The sequence below is a fragment of the Pinus tabuliformis genome, chromosome J, assembly GCF_031772625.1.
Source record: "Pinus tabuliformis cultivar Carrire ecotype Pingquan chromosome J, CPIR1, whole genome shotgun sequence".
Classification (NCBI taxonomy): Eukaryota; Viridiplantae; Streptophyta; class Pinopsida; order Pinales; family Pinaceae; genus Pinus; species Pinus tabuliformis.
In genome coordinates, this window is record NC_142295.1 from 724800105 (window position 1) to 724827905 (window position 27801).

Sequence of the window (27801 nt, forward strand, 5' to 3'; positions counted from 1 at the left end):
ATGTTCCTACCCCTAGAGGAACAAGGTCAGCTAACCAACAGCTCTCGGATCAGTTCTCCACCTGAAAACACTCAAAAACAAGCAATCCTGAAATCAAAGCAGGTGCTCCACTAGGCTTCTGTGCTGAAACTCAACTCCTCCATGGTGTACCTGCGTTGCAAAGCAGGTAGAACAAAGGCCACCTGTGCTGAGCGAGATGGGACAAGTGGCACACTGAGTCATTGCTCTGGAATCTTCCAAAAATGACACTTGGATCAGGGATTTCGCCTTGTGATGAGTCAGAGGCTCTGTTTCTCCAAGTGGAAGCAAGGTTCTCCAAGTGGACTCAAGAACTGAAGATCAACTGAAGAGAGAGAGGACACAAGGCAGCTACACATCAGTTGCAAGCTGACTCATCCTTTCTCAATTCATCTATATATTGAGCTCTCTCCTATGAGCTCAGGAGGCTGGAATTTTGGGCAAAGTAATGCTATGCTGTTGGTTTCACTATAGAGCTATTGGGTGATTGCTTGAGGGAGGTGAAGAGGAGAAATTCTTTCTGCTGGGAGGTGTTGCTGGATTAGGACCTTCAATGGTTGTAACACTCTCAGAACCTTTACTTCTTCATTAATAAAAGCTATTGAGGTTCTTCTATATGCATTTGTTCCAATGATGTTTTGTGATAATTGTATATTTGGTTTATGCTAATCCGTGAATCAGTTATGATTGCATGCCTCTTGTAGTCTCCTTCTTTGTCATTTTGCAAGATCTCATTGTAGCTGGGCCGGCAAAAGAGAAAAGAGCTGGGAGCAAGCGGCCATAGAGAAGAGTTTGAATTCGACATTAAGCGCAAGGCAACGGTTAGTGCATTTATCCACTCTCTTTTGCTTTCATAAAGAAGTAAACCTTAAGTAGTTTTCTTTACAGTTGTTGCTGAGGTACTATCACCCTTAGAGTGGGATAGGGTCATCCGAGTCGGATACTTTTCCCTACAACAATAACGATTCTGAAATATATGATGGACAAACGCAACAATGCAGCCCCAAGCTCCTCAAGCACTAAGCAAATAGACAGGGATGAAAAACCGGAGGAATCTACAGCAAGGCACATCAGCCATATTAACATAGATTAGAAATGATTTGTAAATGTCAGTTTTTGCTACTCCAATATGTAAGAGTCTACAGTAGTTTAGAAGTCCTCAAAGACAGAACAAGTAGGAGAAGGATCAAGGAGAGATATCTGTTTTGTAACTCCACTGATCCTGGTTGCCCTCAGCACTTAATGTACCTCAGGAGTCGTGACTCCCATCTTTTTTTCAGTTATTAATACAATAATTGATTATGTTAAAAAAAAAAAAAACACTTACGAGGAGCCCGAAGTATTATCATCATCTAATATTGCAAAATGCAGTTGAAGACCCAGACCCTATTCTGAAATATGTTATAAACAAGCACTGAAGTCCGCTACTTAAGGAAAAATGGATTTACATAGAAAATCCTAACAAATAAGCTATGCTTTGAAACCGATAATGAGCAGCCTACATTTCGCATCTTGCAGAAACTAAAGAAACATTAAAGAAAGTGCAATAAGCACAATGCGATAATGCAATTTGCGATATTGCATCACAATCGCAAAATTGGCATTTTCACAGTTTAATGGCTCGCCACCCTAAAAATTTCTTCCTCGACTTACGATGCAAAGCATTAATGAGCAATAAAGCTAGGGATAAGGAACCATTAGTGGGCATTTAGTAAGGGTTAATATAATTTACGTTTGAAAGACAGTTCAACATGATACGATATCTTCTCACTATGTTCAAATAAAAACTCCTTTCTTGTCACCTTTTCAACTTTATCTGCATTATTCATTCTTAGGTTCATTCTTATCTCTCTATATCTGATATCTTCTGTTTTGCTCCATTTTCAGGAAAAATCCAGAGAAAGAGTCATTGGGAGCAATGGAAAAGAGGGGCAAGGTAGCCACGTCTAAGAAATCAGAAATGACTCCCTTATTCTATGATACTACATATAGCATAAATAGAGGAACCTCTACATAGGAAACCATGTATGATTTATTAGAAGAAGAGCACCCAAGAACTGTGGTAACAAAGGCCACAATCGATGGTCATGCTTCCTCAAACGCCTCCATCTTCAAGAAGGCGTGTTCATTTCTGCATCGCATAACCGCGAGACCAAAGATAATTTCATATACAAATATGGTCAAGTGGACAATTGATCAGGTGGATGTCTCAGACATAGAATTTAAGAATAGAAAGCAAGAGGTTATGGGATCTTTTTCACTAGACAACCTGTGACTTATGTACAATCTGCTAGAGCCACAAAAGTTATACAACAAACAGTTCCTCGAGAAATTTGCTAAGGAGAATGAAGACCCAGCAGATGTTACGCGAACCTAGATGAAAAATGAAGGCAATATCAAAAATGATAAATCAGGTATGTATTCTACAACATCTATATCTCCCCCTCATAGTTTTGCAGCAGCCATGCTATTTAGAATGTTCAACAATCCTGATAGTACCTAATTTTACCCACAATAGTTGTCATTACTAGATGAAACCATAAATACAACAATAATGAATTGGGCCCAGATTTTGTCTGATAATTTGATGAAAGCCATAACAGAGTATAGGAGAAAGAGGAGTATCCCTTCTAGGGTTTACCCTCCATTTTTCATGAGTACCTATATAATGGATGCTATCTATTTTGGTTCCAAATTTCCTATCATGGGATGGAAGTGGACTGTGAAAGACCCACTTCCCATTCATATATATCATAATAATATGTGCGAGTCTCAGTTTCACCCCCATTTTTATAGAATTTTTCAAGGAGTTATGTTGCCTATTCATAAACAGGTCTACAACAAGAATGCCCTAGATTTTCTAGAGAAGCTGAAGTAGATATCCTACATGTAGCCAGATGGTTTGGGGAGGAGACATTTACATATATCAGAGTATTCGGGAGCATTTCTTCACCGCATGTCCTCCCATACTATGTCCCTAATAAGTTAATGGATAGGGAGATAGCCTACCAAACAGCAGGAGAAGGTGGGCTGAGCAAAGGATTGAAGGAATAGAAAAAGGCCATTTGGCCTACATTTTCATTGCAATGTGGTGCATTTGCACTACACAATTTTGGACATGCATGCAATGAATTAAATATTATGAAATCTCTAAAATTGGCTACATTTCCACGAAGACAGTACGACCCAAATGGCACTGCCAAAGACTTCACTACTATGGTGAAAGTGAAAATATTCACCCATAGGGAAGATGCATTCGATGACCTCTTCCTACAAAAAGAGACATTTTTGGAAGTAAATCATATGGATTCACTACTTTTTGCCCCAGATGATCTTAAGGCCTTCCACGAATACAGAGAGAGGAGATTATTACAAGTCCCATTGGACCTGCTACAGATTGAACCAATAAGGGAACCAACTCCCAGTGTAAGCCTAGAGGAAACCTCCAGAGAAAATTCTAAAGATAATTGCATAGAAAAGTCCCAGGAGAAGTCTACCCATGAGTTACAACACTCAAAGAAACAGTCCTAGAATTGGGGTAGTCAAAAAAAAAGAGTCTGATAAAGACACAGCTGGAACTATATAAAAAGTAGTAGAGTAAACCTCAGCGAACGAACAGGCTGAGGAAGGTTGTTTAAACCTCCTCAGCTATTTTTTTAATAATCTATTTTTCCACCTACAATTTTATTATTTAAGCCCCTCTCATGCATTTAGAGAGAGATCCAGAAATTTTATCAGAAACATTCTTCAAAACATGCACTTCTGTACCTTTGAGGAGGTTCTGGTAGAATAAATGGAACAGGATCTATTTTCTTTATAGCTGGCATGTTCTACTAAAATTGCACTTTTGGACTCTTAGATGATGTTGAATTGGTTGGAATTACATCGATATTGCTAAAACACATGAGCAGAACTTATTACAAATGGTACTTTTATCTTGTGATATTGTTTTATTTATGTATCAGATAATAACTTTTCTTCAATTTCTTTATGTATGACAGTTTGAATTTCGGTTAGCATTATTGCACTTTTGTATGGTGTTGGCTTTAATTTCCTGTTGAATATGTGAACGATTCTATATGCGATATATCTCTCACAATCGTTATGGATAACTATTTATTGAAAATGATTATTGTTAAAACAATTTCATCTCTTATTACAGTTGAATGATCTTTATTACCAATTGCTATAGGACATTATTGTAGATCGCATATCTTTCTTTTATTCCCGGGTATATTTATAGTTAGATAATGTTTAAAACTAGGATATATGTATGTGATTAGTTGTTTATATTAGATTGCACTTAGTTAAATAATTCCCCTGTTACATCATATATCACCCCATCAACACTACCAAAATCTCTTTTTGGGAAACTGGTCCCATTACCCCCAGTCGAAGCCACTACACCAAATAGAAAAGGATCTTTGAACCAAGGTCTGGACCAGGTGGCTTTCCCCCATGTTATAGCAACGATTTTCGAGGCTTCAACATTTTTGGCACTAGAAGGAGGGCCTGAACTATGAATGGCAAGTAAATTCAAACCAGCAGACCATTCTAAGAGTAAAACCCCCTCACCCTCACCTCCAACTTCATGATCGCATTCTAAATCTCGGAATCTTAAGCGAGAAGTTTTAAACACACTCTCAGAACCCACTGCTAATATTCCACAGAAACTAGATCGTTATTCTTCTATAGAAACCCCTGAAGTCCAATCTCTAATTCATAAGTTACAAGGGATTTCTATATCTGAAGAAGAATCTGAGTTATCCCAAGATAGTGTTATTTCTCAGTTTCCCTCATCTCAACGGTTAGCTAGAGCACATAGTGAAAAGTTTGGGATTCCCCCATTTGAATTCCCTCTACCAAGCCATAAGAGAGCTAAGAAGACACCATATGAATCTCATAATGAGTTTCTTCCATCATCCCCTCAATCATCTTCATTCATTCCATCCATTTCATCACAAGATCAATCCACCACCTCACAACTCCATATTGTGATTCACACAGGTACTGGAACTCAACCCTCCTCTACCCAATCACTGGAACATCTTCTTCTACGCAGACACCAACAATGGCTCAAAATACTCCAAGGCCATGGACAAATCCAGGAGCTGTAAGAATGGCAGTACCTTTAGATCCATTACGAGCTCATCCCGAAAAATTGCTACCAAAGTTCAATCCTGATAATGGCCTACTAGCTGAGGAACATATCAACAATTTTATGTTGTCTATTAATTTAAATGCAGTAGTAGGAGAAGATTCAGTTGTAATATTATTTCCTTATACTTTACAAGGATCAGCAGGATCATGGTACTTATCATTACCATCAAGTTCTATAAATAGTTGGGATGCCTTTCAAGAGCAGTTCCTAACTAACATTGGAGATGATAGATCCACAACTACCCTAATCAATTATCTCTCCAATTTGAAAGTTGAACCTAAGGAACCAATTAAAGACTTCAAATCTCGCTTTCATAACTTATTGAATAAAATACCAATGGCATCCAAGCCCAGCAATGAAATCCAAAATGAGTGGTACATTTCTTCTCTCCCTTTGAACACATCTATTTTTGTCAATATGGATGCAAAACCAACTTTGGCAGAAAACATGAAAGAAGTAATAGTTGTAGAAAAACTAATTTTAGCCTTAGATAAGAAGAATGCTTTAGAAGAACGAAAATCCAAGAAAGTGACTATTAGGGATGAATCCAAAAAAAAGCACCTAAAGATCCTTTTGATCTTGAAGGTTTAGAAAAGGTCCTCAAAACCATGTCTAACGAAATGGTTGACACCAAGAAACAAGTAGCAAAGACTTCCCCAAAGAAATATTTCAAACCATATAAAAGGAATTCCCCTGTTAATCGAATGGAGAGGAAGATGAAGTCTCAACAACTGAAGAAAAAATAGATGATGAGGAAGTGGTTGAGTTACAAGGGATGTCGGATTTTATCCTTCCCAATGAAGAAACACAAGAAGCCCTGCCTATTGCAACCCGAAGTAGAGGCTTTGTTGATTCACCTCAAACAAATCCAAAGCAGAAGGTATCAACTCCGGCTCCCAAGGATAAAACAACAGGTAAGAAGTCTCCATCCAAATCTACCCAAACTGCTCCTCTTCAATCAAATTCTTCACCTCCAGCCAAGACTATGATAGTATCCGATGAAATGGAATACAACATTGTGGATGATACGAAAAAGACTAGGGCGAACATTGCCTTTAATGAGCTTAGCAAGTTGAAACATCAACAGAAGCTGCTACTCAAAGAACTCAAAACAGTCCCTACTTCGCCTCTTCCTACCATCGTACTCTCACAAGCAACCCAAGAAATAGGAAGGCCCCTTAATACTTCATTAGACAGAATCGATCCTACCAATATTGCTCTAATTGGAGGAAGATCTAAATCCCATACTCCTCCAATTTTGTTGACTTTCGAAATTTTCAACAAAAATATACACAACTGTTTAGTTGAATCTGAAGTTTCATCTAATATTTTACCAAGAATAGTTTGCGTGAAATTGAATGTTCAGCCTCAAAAATCCGTTGTGCGCATTGTGCAGTTAGACCGATCCCAAGTCGAAGTAATAGGGGAACTTAATCAAGTTACCATTAGACTTTCATTGAACCCTAAAGTATGTCAAGTCATTGACATTCTTGTAGCTGATATTCCTAAGTTCTATGGCTTAATCCTTAATAGAGAATGGTCAGAGAAACGCAATGGTTATTTTGCGACTGACTGGTCTCACATGTGGCTTCCCTATAATGGCAAGCCAAATCAAATAAGGGTTGATCGCGAAAAGCATCAAAAGTATATTGCTACAAAATTAGAAGGAGAGAATGAACCAATCAAATATTGTAGCAATATCATCGGAAACTACTCAGTTGAATCATTTCTAGGAAATTTCAATGCAAATACTTCACCTTTCTTGGAAAATTCTGTTGTATTGCAAGTTGAAAACTTTTTCTCAAATAGATACTTCTAAGTGTATAAATTTTGTAGATAAACATATAGTTAGCTCTTTATTTTGGAAATTATTTTTTCACGGATCTAAATCCAATGATGGAGCAAGAGAAAGATGCATATTAATTAGCCCAGAAGGGGAAAAAACTATGTTAGCATGCAAACATGAATTTGATTTCGCAAACAACACTGCTGAATATGAAGCGTTAGTTCAAGGCTTGTATAAAGCCATTAGCCTTAATATCAAATACCTACAAGTGTTTGGGGATTCAGAAATTGTGATAAAACAAGTAAGAAATACTATACACTATTTGTCTGGACATTTGAAACATTATGAATCATTATTCCAGGATCTCACTTCTCACTTTACAGTGTTTAATATTCCCCTATCCCCAGACTCCAAAACGCAAGCGCTGACCTTTTGGCTAATTTGGCCTCCAAGCTCATTCCACTAGGAGATTACAGTCTCGATCGATTTTCTATTGAATTTATTTTTAGGCCTTCTATTCCTGACAATGTCATCAATTGACGAGTCTTTAATAACGATTCGAATATAATAAGCTTTTTGAAATCAGAAGGTTCTTATGATGACCAGATAATTGATGAAGATCAACATGACAACCAACTTAAGAAAGACACAACAATGAATGTTATACCTAAGTCTATTGTTAAGCTGGAATACTTATATGACCTTAAGGACAGATTCAATAGACCAACCAGCTCAAAACTTCAGAGTTCAACTCTAAGGTTTGGATTGGTTAATCTAGAAACTGACCTTAAACCTCAAAATATCAATCTAGGTTTTGGACTTACATCAAATGAAAAATTAGCCTTTGTACAATTGTTGAAGAAATATAAGAATGTCTTTGCTTGGAACTGTGAATATCTTAAAACATACGACACTTCTATAATTCAACATACCATCCCCATGACATCTGATGAAAAACATGTGCAGCAGAAATTGAGAAAGATTCATTCCAATTTAGAAAATCAGATTAAGTCTGAACTGAATAAACTACTAAAATCCAAGATTATTTTCCTGGTCAGACATTCCAGGTGGGTGTCCAACCTTGTCCCAGTCAGAAAAAAGAATGGTGATATTCGAATATGTATAGACTTCTGCAATCTTAATAAATCTTGTCAAAAGGACAACTTTCCATTTCCTCCTATGGAACAGATATTGCAATCAGTTGTAGGATCAGAACTAATGTCTTTCCTAGATGGATTTTCAGGTTATAACCAAATTCTAGTACATCCAGATGACTGGCTAAAAACTACATTTAGTACCAAATGAGGTACCTACACCTATCAAAAGACACCATTTGGATTAATCAATGTTGGTGAAACGTTCCAAAGAGCCATGGATATAGATTTCAAAGGTTTGGTAAACAAATCAGTTGTAATCTATTTAGATGATATAACTGTATACTCCAAAAAATGAAATAATCATCTGAGAGATTTAAAACAAATCTTTGAACATTGTCAAAAGTACAGAATTTTTCTTAATCCCAAGAAATATTTCTTTGCTTTAAGTGATGGAAAACTCCTTGGATTCATTGTATCCAAAGAAGGGATTCACACTGACCCTGATAGAATAAGAGAAATTTCTGAAATTCCTTTACCTCATAACAAAAGGTCTATGAAATCTTTCCTAGGGCAAATAAATTTTGTTAAAATATTTGTCCCTGACTTTTCATGAATTGTTTTACCTCTTCAATCCATGATTAAGAAAAAATATCTTTTTAAATGGGGACACACAGAGCATGAAGCCTTTGATTTGATTAAACAAGCAATCATAAATTCTCCCTCTTTGGAAAATCCAAATGTTTCTAATAATTCCATTTTATATACTTTCTCTTCCGAGAAATCATATGCAGCTATATTAACACAGGTCAATGATGATAAAGCCAAAGCACCAATTTCTCTCTTTAGCTCCAATTTAAAGGGGTCTGAATTGAACTATTCAGATGTCGAAAAACAAGCCTTTGCTATTTTCAAATCCATAAAGCATTTCAGACCCTTCCTCCTCAAAACCCACACAAAGGTAGTAGTACCATTCTCGGCAGTGAGAAATATGTTAACACAAAGGGATGTAGGTGAAAAGAGAGCAAATTGGGTAACGACATTGCAAGAATATGACATCAAAATCAGACCAGCTAAAATTGTAAAAGGTCAAGGTTTTTGTAGAGTGTTAGCAAGAGCATCCAACTTACCAGTACTACAAGATTCAAGTAACTATATACAAGTATACGAGTTAAGCTTTAATGCAAGGAAAATTTTAAGAACCACCCTAAATTTATATGTATAATAAATGGGCTAATCCCAATGATACATAGGAAAAATGGGAGGCGATTTTATCAAAAATATAATATGTAAATATAATTTTTTGGTGAATCTCTCACCAGATTATATTATCTTGTAAAGTGATGGAGAATCTTTCACTGAATTATAAAATCTTGTAAGATCTTGGCAAATCTTTTACTGAATAATAAAACATTGTGACGTCTTGGCGAATTTTTTGTTAAAGCATGAAACCATATATGATAATAAGAAAACATATTCATTAAACTGTAATATACTAACATACATGTTTGGAAAAATAAACATAATTTTCTCTTCCTACAAACAATATTCCAAGTTTCAGTGGTTGCGTTTGTCAAGGTTCTTACAATACACTCTTTCATATCCTTTTATTAGTTTTGATAATATTCCATGTTATCACTGAAAACTTTTCAAAGCAAAAGGGTAAGGTAAGGAAGAATTGGTCTTGGTCATTCTAATGCTCCTTTCATGTGTAAGAAGCACTTGGAAAATTCAGGTTCTACATACATCAGAGTTCTTTGAAGGCTAAGCAAGGCAAGTAAGGTAATCCTAAATTTTGATATAGACTACCTTTTGAAGTTTACCTTATAGAATGTTGTCAAGTTATTTAGTTTTGAACAGCCTCATGTCATATGGAAGAGTCATTACAAGATAAATAAGCTCAAGACAGTCAAATTTTGGCATTAGAAACTGTGTTTTGTGATTACACAGTAGTTTCGTAGCTGCTGAAGATGATGCCTAATACACAGCAATTTCATAGCGCGCTACGAAACTACTGTAGCTGCATATTTTGAGGAAGATTGACCAATTTTGAGGGACAAAAGGGAAACCTTTTTGAAAAGGATTTTCTGAAGAAAGATCCTTTACACAATACAAGAAATCCAGCAAGGGCAAACGAGCAAAGGAAAAGCATATATGAATCATAAACCATTTGTTATAAAAACGATCACAGCTAGTATTGTTCATTATCCTTCAGGCAGCATTAAAGAGGTTTTATCTTCACACAAGTGCATGGACAAGGTCTACAGCACATGAAGAACATGGCACTTCAATACATTTCTGTGTAATCAAAGAAGATCCTTGTGGAGACCAAAAGCAAAAAAGGAGGAACTTTCTCTCGTTTTTACCAGTCAATTTCTAGAAGCGTTTCTGAGCAATTAAAAACTCATCTCTGAAACGTGAAAGAGGTTTTAATTCTTAAGATACTGAAGTACAAAAACCTCTTCCACTTTCTTCAAATCCATTATGATTTGAGAGAAATGAATGATCAAACTTGCGTTTCGAAACTGCTGTAGGTGCAGTTTTTCACAAGCATATTTTTACACCTGTTTTTCAAAGACTCATTCTGGGCGGTAGGAAAGATATTTCAAAAAACCAAGAGAGGTTTTTGTTCAGCATTGATTTTTTCACGAAAGAATCCTTCATTTTTTCCAAATACATTTTTTATGAGAAGTTATGAGCTCTATCCCAAGACCTATTTTTCATCCAGAACAGAGCAAGGGACAGTCTCCCAGTTTCTAGGAACAGCAAAAGGATGAGTCATCACGAGCCAGCTGGAAGGTTATGAGCACCATCAAATTCAAATTCATGGAGTTATAGGAGTCAAAGAATGCTTTAAATGTTTAGATAAGGTTGTTGTAATCATAATAAGGAGTTACACTCCTAGTTGTATTAGGTCTCTAGGACTCCTAGTTAGTTGTCTTTTGTATTCAATAGTTAGTTTTAAGTGTCAATAGGTGTCAAATTAGGAGGAATTCGAATTCCCCTCATGTTGGAGGAAGGAATATACATGAACTCTATATATGGGAGAAGAACTAATGTATTAAGGGTTGGAAATTTATTGAGAAAAGCTCTGATATTTGGCTTTATGTAAAAGACTTTGTTTCTTAGTAATACAGTATTGGCTTTGCTTCTCAGGAATCAAAAGGAATTCGATGTGATGAATGTCTTGTGTTGTATTTTCCTATTATCTACAGTGTTATGAATGTGTCATTACTTAGAAATCACTAACAGTGCTCTAATTTCCTTCATATATTTGTAAACTGAGCTGGCCTTCTATGTATTTGTTGTGTTCTACATATGTTGGATTCTGAATGCCCTGACTTCTATGCAAAGCTAACCTTACTGCCACTACTGAAGCATATCTGACTCCATAAGCCAAATGGATACTTTCTAATTATGTTTCAACCTCTTATACTTGTTCATTTTATTTCATAGAGTTAACCATCTTATTCATTATCCAAATCTTTAATCTTGTGAGAGAGCCCTCTCAGGTTGAGGAGGCTAAGCCTTAGCCTAAAGTAGGTTTGAAAGAGTTACTTAAAGTCTACCTGATCAGCAACTTGTCAGGGTCTGTTTTTGAGATAAAATTTTGGTGCGTTTGCCGGGAGTCTAAAGATTATTCATTCCCAAAATCAAGAAGCTAAACTTCTGAAGGTAGCAAGAGCTCAGAAAGTTTTTGAGGCTGAAAACTACCTTGGCGACTCCACACATCGAATAAGAAATTGGAAGGTCACTCCACTGCTAGAAGATCAGTAGCTTGATGAAGTTTCAAGATGAGTTCCACTGCAAGAATGAATCCCAGGTATGCTCCTATGAATCGGTCTCATATCCCTGGTTTTCCAAATCCTATGCCAAAGGTTGATTGGTTAGAGGATCTTCTGATATTCAAAGATGAAAAGAAAGACAATGTTGCTCTTCATTTGGTTAGGTTTCATATGCATGTACGCAATCTTAAGGTTCAGTTTCCTGAGAGATTGTCTCGTGAGGATGTTTATGACCACTTTAGAAGGAAAAGCATGGTCTAGGTATAAAATTTTGGAAAATGGTTCAATATATTCGCTTGCTAGTTTTCATGATGAATTCTATGAGATGTATAAAGAGTGTCATCCCTCCTTGTTGTTGGTCCAAGATTGCTGTAAACATTCTTTGAGTCTTATTCAATATTTGGAGGATTGTTATGATGATGATGAATTTATGGATGAAGAAATTTTAGAGGCTCTTCATAACAGTACATTTCAACACCAAGAATAAAGTATAACATCCCATGAAATGCAACATGAAAATCAGCAGGGGTTTACTTATGAAAACCATATTCAATCCTCTGATATTGATGTAGAGATGCAGCAGACTTCTCAGTCTTTGAATCATAATGAAGATGAAAATGATTACACACAACAAGAAGAAATACTGAAAGAAATTTTTTATGACCCTCAGGCAGAGGAAAAGGTTGTTCATTTTTGTAATTCCTTGCAGCAGCTTGCATCAGAGAATGATCTTTATAATGAAGAAAATTACATTGTTTGTGGGTATCATTCAGAAAGGCAGTTGGATAGCATATCAAAGAAATCGTGTGTGGCTGAGAATCAATTGTCTAAAGATGTAGAATGTTATGATGATCATCAAAATAACCATGTCCTCTTTGACCCTATAAATGAATACATGGCCAAGCTTTGCACACCAATTTTTCATTTTCATTTGCATTATGAAGAGCAGGTATATTATGAGTTGATTTGGTCATCTCACTACGATGGTTATTTTTAGGTCGAATGCAGTCAAGAGCCTCCAATATTAGAAAGGAAAATTGATTGGCTTTATTGGAAATATCATGTTGCTTGACCTAAAGTGGAAATTGCAGCTAGTAGGTAGGTAGGAAAATGCAAATAAGCTCAAGGATTGACTGAGCATTTTTTAGTAGATATAGATTTCTTTCTCCTACAGTGATCATCAAGCTTAAGCCTGAGGTGAAGGCCCAAGAAGCTTAAAGGGGATGCTTGTCAAACAAATTTCCATTTATCATAAGAGGATAGGGCACTGGACCTACGAGTTCTTAGTGTACCACAAGGGCACACTATCCCAAGTGGAGCCACTATTATCACTGAAAACATTTCAAAGGAAAAGGGTAAGGTAAGGAAGAATTGGTCTTGGTCATTCTCATGCTCCTTTCATGTGTAAGAAGCACTTGGAAAATTTAGGGTCAGCATACAGCAGAGTTCTTTGAAGGCTCAAGCAAGGCAAGTAAGGTAATCCTAAATTTTGATATAGACTACCTTTTGAAGTTTACCTTAAAGAATGGTGTCAAGTTATTTAGTTTTGAGCAACCTCATGTCATATGGAAGAGTCATTACAAGATAAAGAAGCTCAAGACAGTCAAATTTTGGCATTAGAAACTATGTTTTTTTATTACACAACAGTTTCGTAGCACGCTACGAAACTGCTGAAGATGATGCCTAATATACAGCAGTTTCGTAGCGCGCTACAAAACTGCTGTAGCTGCATATTTTGAGGAAGATTGACCAATTTTGAGGGACAAAAGGGAAACCTTTTTGAAAATTAGTTTCTGAAGAAAGATCATTTACACAATACAAGCAATCCAGCAAGGGCAAACGAGCAAAGGAAAAGCATATATGAATCATAAACCATTTGTTATAAAAATGATCACAGCTAGTATTGTTCATTATCCTTCAGGAAGCATCAAAGAGGTTTTATCTTCACACGGGTGCATGGACAAGGTCTATAGCACATGAAGAACATGGCACTTCAATACATTTTTGTGTAATCAAAGAAGATCCTTGTGGAGACCAAAAGCAAAAAAGGAGGAACTTTCTCTCCTTGTTTTTACCAGTCAATTTCTAGAAGCGTTTCTGAGCAGTTAAAAACTCATCTCTGAAAAGTGAAAGATTTTTTCATTCTTAAGATACTGAAGTACAAAAACCTCTTCCACTTTCTTCAAATCCATTATGATTTGAGATAAATGAATGATCAAACTTGCGCTATGAAACTGCTGTAGGTGCAGTTTTTCACAAGCATATTTTTACACCTTTTTTTCACAGACTCATTCTGGGTGGTAGGAAAGATGTTTCAAAAAACCAAGAGAGGTTTTTGTTCAACATGTATTTTTTCACAAAAGAATCCTTTAGTTTTTACAAATACATTTTTTATGAGAATTTATGAGCTCTGTCCCAAGACCTATTTTTCAGCCAAAAGAGAGCAAGGGACAGTCTCCTAGTTTCTAGGAATAGCAAATGGATGAATCATCAAGGGCCAGCTGGAAGGTTATGAGCACCATCAAATTCGACTTCATGGAGTAGGTGTCAAAGAATGCTTGAAATGTTTAGATAAGGTTGTTGTAATCATAATAAGGAGTTACACTCCTAGTTGTATTAGGTCTCTAGGGCTCCTAGTTAGCTGTCTTTTGTATTCAATGGTTAGTTTTAAGTGTCAATGGGTGTCAAATTAGGAGGAATTCGAATTCCCCTCATGTTGGAGGAAGGAATATACATGAACTCTATATATGGGAGAAGAACTAATTTATTAAGGGTTGGAAATTTATTGAGAAAAGCTCTGATATTTGGCTTTATGTAAAAGACTCTATTTCTTAGTAATACAGTATTGGCTTTGCTTCTCAGGAATCAAAAGGAATTTGATGTGATGAATGTCTTTTGTTGTCTTTTCCTATTATCTACAGTGTTATGAATGTTTGATTACTTAGAAATCACTAACAGTGCTCTAATTTCCTTCATATATTTGTAAACTGAGTTGGCCTTCTATGTATTTGGTGTGTTCTACATATGTTGGATTCTGAATGCCCTGACTTCTATGCAAAGCCAACCTTACTGCCACTACTGAAGCATATCTGACTCCATAAGCCCAATGGATACTTTCTAATTTTGTTTCAACCTCTTATACTTGTTCATTTTATTTCATAGAGTTAGCCATCTTATTCATTATCCAAATCTTTAATCTTGTGAGAGAGCCCTCTCAGTTTGAGGAGGCTAAGCCTTAGCCTAAAGTAGGTTTGAAAGAGTTACTTAAAGTCTACCTGATCAGCAGCCTGTCAGGGTCTGGTTTTGAGATAACATTCCACAACAAAGTTCTTGTAGGTGTTGATATTGACAACGAGTTCTGTCAAGGTAGGAGAGATTAATATTTTCTCTACAACTTTTGTCAAGCTACCACTTTTTTCAAGTTATCCAGTTTCTTTCTTATTCCATAGACTCGAACTGCGAGATAAAAAAAAAAAAAAAAACACATCAAAACACATCAAGTTTGTTTACCCCAACACGCCAACAAGTAGCAATCCCCAACTATATTATATAAGAAAGTATTAGGTATCCCAAGGGCTTGAAGGGGATCTAATTGAAAGAAGTGACCATTGTGAGAGTATTTCCAATCAATATATGAATATATAAATGTATATTTATTATTATTTTAATTGGAAATCTTCAATTAAATAATAAATTTTAATTACATCTCTCCCAATCTAAATTTCTTATTAGCATAATTCACTACCCTCATATTTCTCGCATTTTTTTACAGCGTTGTAACATGTAGACTAATTTCCATTTTGGTGAACAATTTCCACCTTTTAGGAAAATATTGTGCAATGGCTCCAACCCCTACAGATCATTAGGACAAACTAAGAATAGCACAGAAGATGAAAGGTTGTCCAAACCAACTTATTTTTAAAACAACTAATCCAACATCAATACCTAAACTTTTTCATGAAGATATCATATTGAGAATGTTTGAAAAATGGTGGGAAATCTTCTGCGAGGGTGATGCAGAAAGAGTGATAAGGTTTCATTTTTTTGAATTTTTTTTGTTAAATCAAAAAAAGTTAAAAACCAATATTAATGGAGATATTGGTATTTTTTACTAAATTTTGTGAAGTGACTAAATGTAGTTTTAACCATTCACCTTAAGATTTTTTTACAATATAATTTCCTAAGTCTATCTAATATCTTCATTATCATAAAAACCAACCTATATCCATCTTAACTCCACATCTACCACTCTTAGGGGGATGAAATCTAGTTATCCCTCTGAGCACTTGGTAGACCCGGAATTAAGATGGATCTAAGATGATAGAATTTCCCCTTTAAATATTCTATGCTCACATGAATACCATGGGTCAATACCATGGGTTATAATAAACCTGGAGCTTAAAAATTATTATTAGTAATTTATAAAAATTAATAAAATTAATAATTGATTTTTATTTTATTTTTTATTTTAACCATGTTAAAATGTTTAACATACATTAAATTACAACATCCATTTTTACTCTTGATCCACCAAGCCCCGAGAGGGATCAAATAGTTTTTCACTCTATGCTAGTTTGCATATCACGATATTTGATACGTCTTAGGGCTTAGTAGATCTAGAGTAAAGATGGATCTATGTTGGTTTAATTCCCCCATTTAAATAGGCTACATTCCACATGAATACCATGGGTCAATACCATGTGCCATTTTTATTTTTATTAATACTAATATTAGGGTTAATAATGTTTTTTTGCATGGTATTAATAATAATCTAGCCCATGGTATTTGGCCCATAGTATTTTGCCCTAAATATAACACATTTTTTGAGTGTCCTTAAATATAAGGTGACTTATGGAGTAAATATAAAAAAAATTGTTTTATTTGTTTACCATACCTCCCGTTTATTTATATTTTTATTAATTTACCATACCTCTTTTACAAATATGGTATTTGGCCCTTAGGATTCACTTAAATAAAACCTCTTTTTGGAGCCTTCATAAATACAAAGAGGGTTATGGACTAAATATAAAGAGGTTTTACTTATTTACCATACGTCTAGTTTATTTATATTTTTATTTATTTACCATACCTTTTGAGTAAGTATAAAAAGAGGTTTTATTTATTTACCATACCTCCACTTTATTTATATTTTTATTTGTTTACAACCTTGCATGTATATAAGGTGACTAATGGAGTAAATATAAAAAATGTTTTATTTATTTACCATACCTCTCATTCATTTATATTTTTATTAATTTACCATACCTCTTTTATAAATATGGTATTTGGCCCATAGGATTCACTTAGATAAAACATATTCTTGAAAATTAGGGCGAATGGAAGGTTGTAACTCCTAATTTCAAGGGCTAAACTTACCTATTTTACCTTATCCCTTAAAATAAGGTGGGCTATTTCAGGCGATTTGTAAAAATGTACTATGATACAAAATATTCGACCACTAAAAATTTAAAACCCCTTAATTTCGCCAAAGGGCGAACATTCACCCCTAAAATTTTCCATGCTTTAATGACACTGAATCCAGATATGCTAATATCATTTTTTATTTAAGAAATGGGTATGCCCCTCCACAACTAAATTACCGAAGAAAAAGGGATTTGAGGCTAAAATCTAGAAAATACCAAATCATCAATAATGTGTTATTTACAATAAATTATGACTCTGTTTTGCTTAGATGCCTTGAAAAATCTGAAGTAGATAAGGTTTTGCAGGAACTCCATGATGGGCCAGCTGGTGGATATTTTGAAGGGGACACAACCGCATATAAAATCTTGCATTGTGGCTATTATTGGCCAACCTTATTCAAGGATGCAAACAATTATGTAAGGAAATGTAAAGTTTGTCAAACAGTTGATGGCAGATAGAGGAAACCCACGTTACCATTGCAACTAGTCAACATTGAACACCCATTTGAACAATGGGGACTGGACATAATAGGTGAGATTGTTCCTCACTCCTCTAAGTAGCATAGATAAATTCTTACACAACTAATTATTTCACAAAATGGGTGGAAGAGGTTCTGCTTAAGGTAGCCAATACTGAGAACATCATTGAATTCATCAATCAGTTTATTATTACCAGATTTGGTCTTCTCTCTGCCCTTATGTTTGATAATGCATCTTATTTTTCAGGAAATGTTGTGACAAAATTTGCTCTTAAAAGAGGTTTTAAACTTAAACTATTATCCTCAAGGAAATGGCTTAGCTAAATCTATAAATAAAAATATCATAAGAAATATTAAACAAACCGTTGATCAAAGTCAGAAAAACTAGCATAAGTCTTTAAAATTTTCTCTATGGGCAGATCTAATAACAAAGAAGGCCTCCATAGTCACTTCTCCTTTTAATTTGGTGTATGGGAAAGAAGTTGTCCTCCCAAAAAATGTAGCTATTCCCTCACTAGCCCTAGTTCAATTTATTGAAGAAACTCCTTCCTCTTCTATGCAAGTGAGACAATTACAAATCCTTAAGCTCAAAGAAGAAAGGGAAAAGGCCAAAATTACACATGCACATCATCAACAGTTAGTCAAAGCTTCCTTTGATGCTAATTCTATAAGTACAAAATCCTTTCAGCTCGGAGACAAGGTATTAAGATTGGACAAAGCACACGAGGAAAAAGGTAAGCACACCAAATTCCAGTGAATGTGGCTTGGCCCGTTTCAGATTGTGGAACACATAGACCCATCAACCTTTTTATTACAAGATTTATCAGGCAAGAGAGAATCTTTACCTGTTAATGGGAAGATCCTTAAGAAATATTTTTCATAGAATAACACCTCTTCTATTACTTGTATATTATTGTATTTACTTTTTAGGAAAATAAAAAGTTGAGTAGCATTTACTTTTGGCTTTACAAATAATAGTCTCTTTTATATTTTGACTTTTCGCTTGTATGAGTAAAGATGGTTAAGAAGATGATTTTCGCATTTGAAACATGAGTTAAGTTTTATTGCCTTGAGATTGCTTGTTTTCAGCCAAAATTATTTGTCTTTTGCCAAACCTTGACTTTATAAAGAAACCTTTGCTCTACCATTAGTTAAGAAAAGTATCTTAAACAAAGGAAAGTCTCTCTACAGAAAATCATCTTCAACTCTACAATTGTCATCCATAAACTCTTAAGAAGTCAATGATTCTTCCCATCTAGTAAGCTTTCATCCTTAGAGTGTAATTCTAAAATATGCTTAAACGTAAAGGATAAGAGGTCCCATCAAGAGCTAGCTTACCATGATCATAGGGAAATACCTAGCTGACATTACCAATACTGCATATCAAAACACGGTAATGAATTGAGATTCCATCAATCAAAAGACAAGGGGTCTCATCAAGAGCCAGTTTGTTCAGCGAAGTTCAACTAGTGCATGGCATTGTCAATTCTGGTCACTGAACCAAGACAATGGCCTTTGAGGAGTAAAATGAAAACTTTAAAGAAAAGAAAATTATTTAGAAAAACAAGTATATAAATATGAACTTATCTTTAAGGATTGCAATCTTATCTAGATGGGATACTGAATCATTTATGATTAAAAGGTAACCCTATCGAGGGTATGGACACCTGCTGGTAGTAGAGGCTCTACCTATGGAAACTGAATATACCAAAAAAGCTTATCTATGAGAGTCCCCCTATTTTTATCTTTAAAACTAAGTAATGACTAATGTAGACAAAGAAACTTTCATATTGAAGGGGATGATCAAAAGGGTGATAGTTAAGTAAATTTTGTTTGATTATTCAGAGTAATATTTCTTATCTTATATGTCATGTAATTTTTATTTTCTAAAAATACCTTTATTTTGGAAGTTTTTAGAAATTTCAAAAAACTATCAGAGATAACTGGTTCTTCCAAGTGAATCACCAATTGTTGTTCTATTCAACAACCCCCCATTTATTAATAGTGATAGTCAATATTATATTAATAAATGGGGACCCTTTAAAAATCCTTCCAAATTTTTTTTAATCATTTAGGAATTTTTCTTGTTAATTTTTGGAATAAAGCAAGATATCAAGATAAAACCTTTTGAAAAAGGTAGAAAATATTCGCCTTTTTGCATATCGCACAATCATGTGTGTCAAAAGCCTTGCTATCCACTAAAGCTAGCGAAAACAAATCAAAAAAGAACACTGCGCTGAAACCTCAAAACTATCGGGTTTCCCATGTGAACTAAGTTCTAAAGCATTTCTTAATAAAATAAGGCTTGCATCGCAAATCGCTACTTACAAAGGGCGCGCCATAACAAAGTATCTTAAACCATGCGATATGCGAGTTGTGATGACATAATCTCCCTTATCGCATTGCATTAAGAACACTTAAGAGGAGCCCGAAGCCTTATCATCATGTGAGATTGTGAAATGCGATTCAAGACCCAGACCTGATTCCCAAATATGTTATAAACAAGCACTCAAGTCCACTACTTAAGGAAAAAGGTATTTACATAGAAAATCCTAAAAAATAAGCTATTCCTTGAAACTGATAATGAGCAACCCGCATTTCACATCTCATAGAAACTAAAGAAACGTTAAAGAATGTGCAATAATCACAATGTGATAATGTGATTTACAATATTGCATCGCAATCACAAAATCAACATTTTCATAGTTTAAAGGCTCGCCACCCTAAAAATTTCTTCCTCGACCTATGATGTAGAGCATTAATGAGCAATAAAGCTGGGGATAAGGAACCATTAGTGGGAATTTAGTAAGGGTTAATAGCATTTACGTTTGAAAGACAGTTCAACATGATACGATATCTTCTCACCTGCGTTCAAATAAAAGCTCCTTTCTTGTCACATTTTCAAAGTTATCTGCATTATTCATTCTTAGGTTCATTCTTATCTTTATATATCCGATAGCTTCTGTTTTTCTCCATTTTCAGGAAAAATCCACAAAAAGAGTCATTGGGAGCAATGACAAAGAGGGGCAAGGTAGCCGTGTCTGAGAAATCAGAAATGACTCCCTTATTATCCGATACTACATATAGCAAAGACAGAGGAACCTCTACGTAGGAAACCATGTATGATTTATTAGAAGAAGAGCAACCAAGAGCTATGGTAACAAAGGGCACAACCGATGGTAATGCTTCCTCAAACGCCTCCATCCTCGAGGCGGTGTGCTCATTTCTGCACTGCATAGCCGTAAGACCAAAGATAATTTTGTATACAAATATGGTCAAGTGGATAATTGATCAGGCGGATGTCTCAGATAGATAATTTAAGAATAGCAGGCAGGAGGTTATGGGATTTTTTTCACCGGAAAACCTGCAACTTATGTACAATCTGCCAGAGCCACAAACGTTCTACAACAAACAATTCCTCGAGACATTTGCTAAGGAGAATGAAGACCCAGCAGATGTTAAATGAACCTGGACACAAAATGAAGGCAATATCAAAAAGGATAAACCGGGTATGTATTTTACAGCATCTATATCTCCCCCACATAGTTTTGCAGCAACCATGCTATGTAGAATGTTCGGCAAGCCCGATAGTACCAAATTTCCCCCAGAATGGTTGTCATTAGTAGGTATAGTCATAAACGCAACAATAATGAATTGGACCCAAATTTTGTCAGATAATTTGGTGAAAGCCATAGTAGAGTATAGGAGAAAGAGGAGTATCTCTTCTAGGGTTTACCCTACATTTTTCATGAGTGCCTATATAATGGATGTTATCTGTTTTGGTTCCAAATTTCATATCATGGGATGGAAGTGGATTGAAGGAACAAAAAAATGTCATTTGGCCTACATTTCCATTGCAATGTGGTGCATTTTCACTACACGATTTTGGACATGCATGCAAGGAAGTAGAGATTATGAAATCTCTAAAATTGGCTACATTTCCAGGAAGACAGTATGACCCAAATGGCACCACCGAAGACTTCACTACTATCGTGAAAGTGAAAATATTCACCCATGAGGAAGATGCATTCGATGACCTCTTCCTACAAAAAGAGACATTTTCATAAGCAAAGCATATGGCTTCACTAATTTTTGCCCCAGATGATCTTAAGGCCTTCCATGAATACAGAGAGAGGAGATTATTACAAGTCCCATTGGACCTACTACAGATTGAACCAATAAGGGAGCCAACTCCCAGTGTAAACTTAGAGGAAAGGTCTAGAGAAAATTATAAAGATAATTACGAAGAAAAGTCCCCGGAGAAGTCTACCCATGAGTCACAGTACTCAGAGAAACAGTCCCATAATGGGGGTAGTAAAAACGAAGAGTTCGACAGAGACACAGCCGGAACTACAGAAAAAGAAAACGAGCAAACCTTGGTGAAGACACAGGCTGAAATTCACTCTACCTCCACCCAGTCGGCTAAACCTCCAGTTGCTGATTTGGAAAACGAATGGGAGCATTTTAATAAAAAGCTCCATACAAAAGAAAAAACATCTGAATTATAGACTCCGCAGAACGGATCAACTCAAGAGGTTATAGTGGATAATATTGTAAGTACTCAAGATATAGAGCTCATTCCTGCCAACCCACTTCTGAAATTGTTTTAAGACTTGCAGAAAATTCCTCCCTTAGATGTGTTTTATAGCCGTGCCCATAAAGTTGTCATCAAAAGGCAGAGGAAGAAAAGAAAGTTGGATGTTGCAGTTGTTACCACTCCCGACAAGGAACCAATGGATATTATCTAGAGAGGTTCACTCATGGACCCATCTAAGAACCTTACGAGACTATCGCAATTTGCGGGAGACTATGCTATGGAAACTATTGGTAAAGAAACAGAGGTTCAAACACTACTAAAAGAAAAAAAAAACAAAAGATCTTATTATTGGAACAACAAGTAGAGAAAAAAACAAATCTAACCAACAAGCAGAGTTACAAATTGCCAAACTACAGTAGGAGTTTAAACGGATGAAAATACAACATCAAGCCAGCCTAGCAGAAAAGGATGCGCGGATTCAAGATATGCTAGAGAAGTATAAAGACAGTACAAAATCGATCAGTTTGTAAAATAAGCACTCAGCCTTAACGCCCAACTAATGCAACAAAAGGAACTTTTGTGCGAAGAAATATTGCAAGTAAATCCTTACTGCGAGATCAATGATAAGCTAACAAGCCAAGTCGTCATCATGAGGCTTGAGTATGATGAAATCCATAAAAGGATTTCTGGTTTTATCACCTGGCAAGAATCAGAAGATGGGAGAAAGGTTGATTTTCCAAAACTGGAGGAGTCACATAAAGAATTTCTATTTGCAGATTGGGATTATCGACTCAAGCAAGCAGAAAGGGAAACAACGGTCGCAGTAGCAGTAGAAAACATCATCATTGAATCCATTAAATAAAATCTACATGGCACCAACCTGGTTGCTGAATCTATACCAGGATTTCTTCCAAATGCCAATCAACTAGAGCAGCAATGGAGACAATAAGCAAAGGAAATGGAGGAGGTGATCAGACAAACGAGCAAGCTGAACTGGGAATCATACTGGAAATTCTTAGTCAAGCCATATATCCAGTGGATGAACCTGCATTGCCTAACCACTTCCACATAGAAAATGGTGCCAGCACTGACAGATGTCGTATTTACTGGACAATTGAAATCTGTGATCGGCCAACCGACACAGCTCAAACCAATGACGAATATCTGCGATCTTAAGGATCAAATGCAAAGGAGTTAATCACCTAGTTTTATTTCTATTTTAGTTTCATTTCGCATAATCTAAGGAAGGTCATTTAAACCTCCTCAACTATTTTTGTAATAATATATTTTAGCACCTACAATTTTAGTATTTAAACCCCTCTCATGCATTTAGAGAGAGGTCTAGAAATTTTATCATAAACATTCTTCAAAACATGCATTTTGTACCTTTGAGGAGTTTTTGGAAGAATGAATGGAACATGATCTATTTTCTTTTATATTTGGCATGTTCTACTGAAATTGCACTTTTGCACTCTTAGATGATGTTGGATTTGTTGGAATTAGATCGATATTGTTGAAATACATGAGTAGAACTTATTACAAATGGTACTTTTATCCTGTGATTTTGTTTTATTTATGTACTAGGCAATAACTTTTCTTCAATTGTGTTATAGACATTTTTGGGCCCTACAACTCCAAGCATGAAATTTCCATAAATCAAGGACTCCTAAGTCCCTAAAAGTGTTGTTCTAACCCCTAAAGGAACAAGGTCAACAGATTACAGCTTCTCCCAGAAGTTCTCCATGAGAAACTGCTCAGGTTTGGTCAAAACAGGATCATTGCAGCTGCTCCACTAGCTAAGTGCGTTGCATCTCACGTAAATACACTGTGAGGGTGCGTTGCATTTCAAAAGGCCCTTCTATGGGGTGCGATGGATGAGAAAAGACAAGTGGCAGAGACAGTTTGTGAGGTGGATGATCATGGAATCTTCCAGAAACTTCTCCTGGGACACTTGCCTCTTAGAATCGCCCAAGGATGAGTAAGAGATCAATGAGATCTCCTAGTGGCATCAAGAACTATCAAAGAGAAGACACTAATCAAAAACCCGGAGCTGACTCACACCTCTGCAAATATCTATAAATAGATCTCTCATCCCAGAGATCCAGAGGTTGGAGGCTGGAATTTTGCATATTGTAAGGAATTGTTGTTGGTTTCTAGAGACAAACATCAGATTCTTGGGTGATCTAAGCTTTGTTTGAGGTGAAGAGGGGCTTCTTTGCTGGGAGGTTGATGCTGGGTCGGAACAACTGGTTGTAACTCCTCCTGGATATTTTCTTGTTTATCAATAAAAGCTATTTGAGTTTACCTCCATGCTTTTGTATCATTGATGCTTGTTACATTTGTATGGTCAATTTACATCTGATCCTAGATTGTGTATGATTATAGATCCATGTCTTTGTATAGTGTTATGCTTCTGTGATCTTACAGGTACTTTGTAAAGCTGGGCGTGCAAGGGAGCAGGTAGCTGAGGACTATCAAAGAAGAGAGGGATCGAATCGAAGGATTAGCGCAAGACAGAGGTTGGTCCTTCTGTTCCTCTCTATCTATAATTCATAAAGGAAAAACAAAAGTAGTTTTTCTCTGTTTGTTTCTAAGGCAGTTGTCACACCTTAGTGGGATAGAGCAGTTCTAAATAGACACTTTTCCCTGTAACAAAATGGCGACTCCACTGGGGAAGTAATTAGTTTGTTTGTTTATCATTCCTTGTTGTCTATTTCATAAACTTACAAGTAGCATTCGAACTGCATTTGCCATAACAAATGCAAAGTAGATAACTGCTATTTCAGTCCATCCACTGGATCTGTTTATGATTTAAACAACTGATTCACAAACTATCTAATTGCCCCTGTGATAGCTCTTAGATCCTCCTTAGATCTACCCCTGATTGTTGCATTACTGATTGCTTTTTACTCGGCCAAAACCCAAGAACTGAACTGCAAACTGTGACTCGGAACCCGAACAGAGTCTCGTTTCTGGCCCAGCGCAGGTACTATTCAGAGATTCTGAAATTCAGTGCACTTCCCGAGTGGACAACCTGCACTGCATTTCAGATTCTCTGTGTTACAGGTGCGCTGATCAGACTAGCTCTGTGTCGCTGTGGCTTCTGTGCTTCATTCTTTCCAGTTCTATTCCTGAATCTTGCTGCCTGTGATCAGTATATGTCTGTTTGAAACCCCTTTTCCTTGTTGTTATTCCACCTCCTTTGTACAAAAGAACTGTAGATGTTTTTGTGTGTTTGTTGAGTCATTTATAGTTCTCCTTTGCAAAAGTAGCATAGTCGTATTGTCGTCCTTTGATTTGAATATGTCGCAAGTGTCGATTTCGATCATAGGAAAAAGTTTGTTTGCTGTTGATGGTCGATTATCCTGTTACTATTGCTTTTGGTCTGAATTTGTAATTTTCTAGTGCCAAGAACAAGTATTCATTTCAAAATCGTAAGGTGTTGTAATCGTCTCCATTTTTTGATTTCGAAAAGAAGCTTGTTGATATTTGTCACTTGAAAAGAAATTCAAAATTATGCATCAACTTTCTTTTTAGCATCCATATACTAAGAAAGTCGAAAAAAAAATACATGCATGTTCATTTGCATATAGACAGTCTGATTGGCTTGATTTAGGAAAGTGCATTTAGAGTGTGCTCTTTGCTCTTTGTGAAAAGATTTTGTCTTTCTTTTCCCTAGTAGCTAGGATTTTCATTGCATAAAAGAGATAAAAAGTTTGTTTATCATCTTAGATTTCATTTTAGGAATTACATCTACATCTTGTGGTGAACCCGAAAGGCAAACTTCATAAAAAAGATCAACTTAAAATAAATTCAATGAATCTAACAACGCTTTGGAACTTAACGCACAACATTTAGAAGTCTAGGCTAGAGACGTATTCCGGTGTCGTAAAGCCTGGTAACTATTGTTCTCACTGATGGTTGGGTGATTCCTCCACTTTGAGATGATAAGTGCCAGTACGGACTTGTGCTCCCACGTACCGTCGAGTATATTTTGGGAGACCCCAATAGGCTTAATCCTTTATCCATAGGAAGTCGTGTCTGCCGCCCTAGCGATCGCAATGCACTGAACACAGCATTCAGTAAGATTGACTGCCGTACTGTGAAAAGTATTCTATAGTTTTGCGATTGGTTTGGTACTCCCTCTACCTATATTTCCAGAGCAGTCCCTTTCATTCCTTTTCAGACTCCTTAACGGAAAAGGTCCATCTGAGCACTTGTCACTTCAGGCTCATTAAAAATCGAAGGCGACTAGAGTCATCTTTTGTTTTTTCTCGACTCTTAAAAATTGAAAAAACAAGTTGTGTCAAAGCGTCTAAAATTCATCTAATTCGGAAACATACTTCCCTTTTATTTTTAGTTGATCGAGTAATCCGCAATTGTGGAAGAAAGTCAATCGAAATCGCTAGAAAATCTTTTGGATAGACTAGATATGTCTGAACAACCATCAACATCCAGGACTGTGTCATCCGACGCAGCAGCGGCAGAGCCTCCTGCTACTACTCCAACGATGTTCACTGGTATACCATCTGTCCCGGCAAGTTATCAACAACAAGTCGGAGTCCAATCAGGGACTGTTTCGACGACATGCCCAGTTCCTATTTCTTCATCCGGATTATCATCTGGTATTTCTTATGTTGAAACTCAACAAATCGATCCAATGTGTCTTCAAAGGCCAATATACCCTTTAAGTACTGGATTGCCACCATATGGGGGGCAGTATGCCTTTTCATTGTTCCCTCCCGGAGAACAACCATGTGGGAGTTTACAACAAAGTTCAGGTCAAACTGGAATTACATCCAGCGGTTGGGTACCAATACTACCTCAACAACCAAGGGTTGTATATTCAATGCAACCAGTGCACCCTGTGTCGAATATTCCCACTATACCTACTGTGGTGACTGCGTCGCAAGTACAAGCGCTACCTGTTGTATGTCAACCCCAAGTTTCTCAGGTTGCAGTACAACAGCCTCTTATCTCGACAACTCAATCACAACCTCAGGTTAGTGCCTCCTTATCTGGAGTGACTCAAGCTCAAACAAGTACTATGACTCCTCATCTTGGTCAATCATCCAGTATTGGGCAGCAGCAAATGGTCCAACAACCATGGCTGATTCAATCTCAACAACCGCCTTTCCAACAATCATATCAAGGACCTAAGCTACAAGTCTTTGTAAGTAATGGGCAACCGCATTTCCAAAGCAGTTACCAACAACCATATTATAATGGTTATGCCCATCAACCTTGTCAAAGTTGCCAGCATCAAATACATTATGCTGGTATGCAAAGACTCATTGCTCAGGCGATTCCATCTTATCCTGGGTATGCTTCGCCTAACGTAAATCAACAGTTGCCCTTTGTAGCAACTCTAGAATTACCAGATCTAAACCGGTTGACGAATGATCCAATTGCTTATGCCCCTTGGTGGCCAGCAATTCCGCATAAACTTCCGTCAGATATTCCTAAATTTAATGGAAATCCGGGTGAAGATTCGTCGAATCATGTGATGACCTTTCAT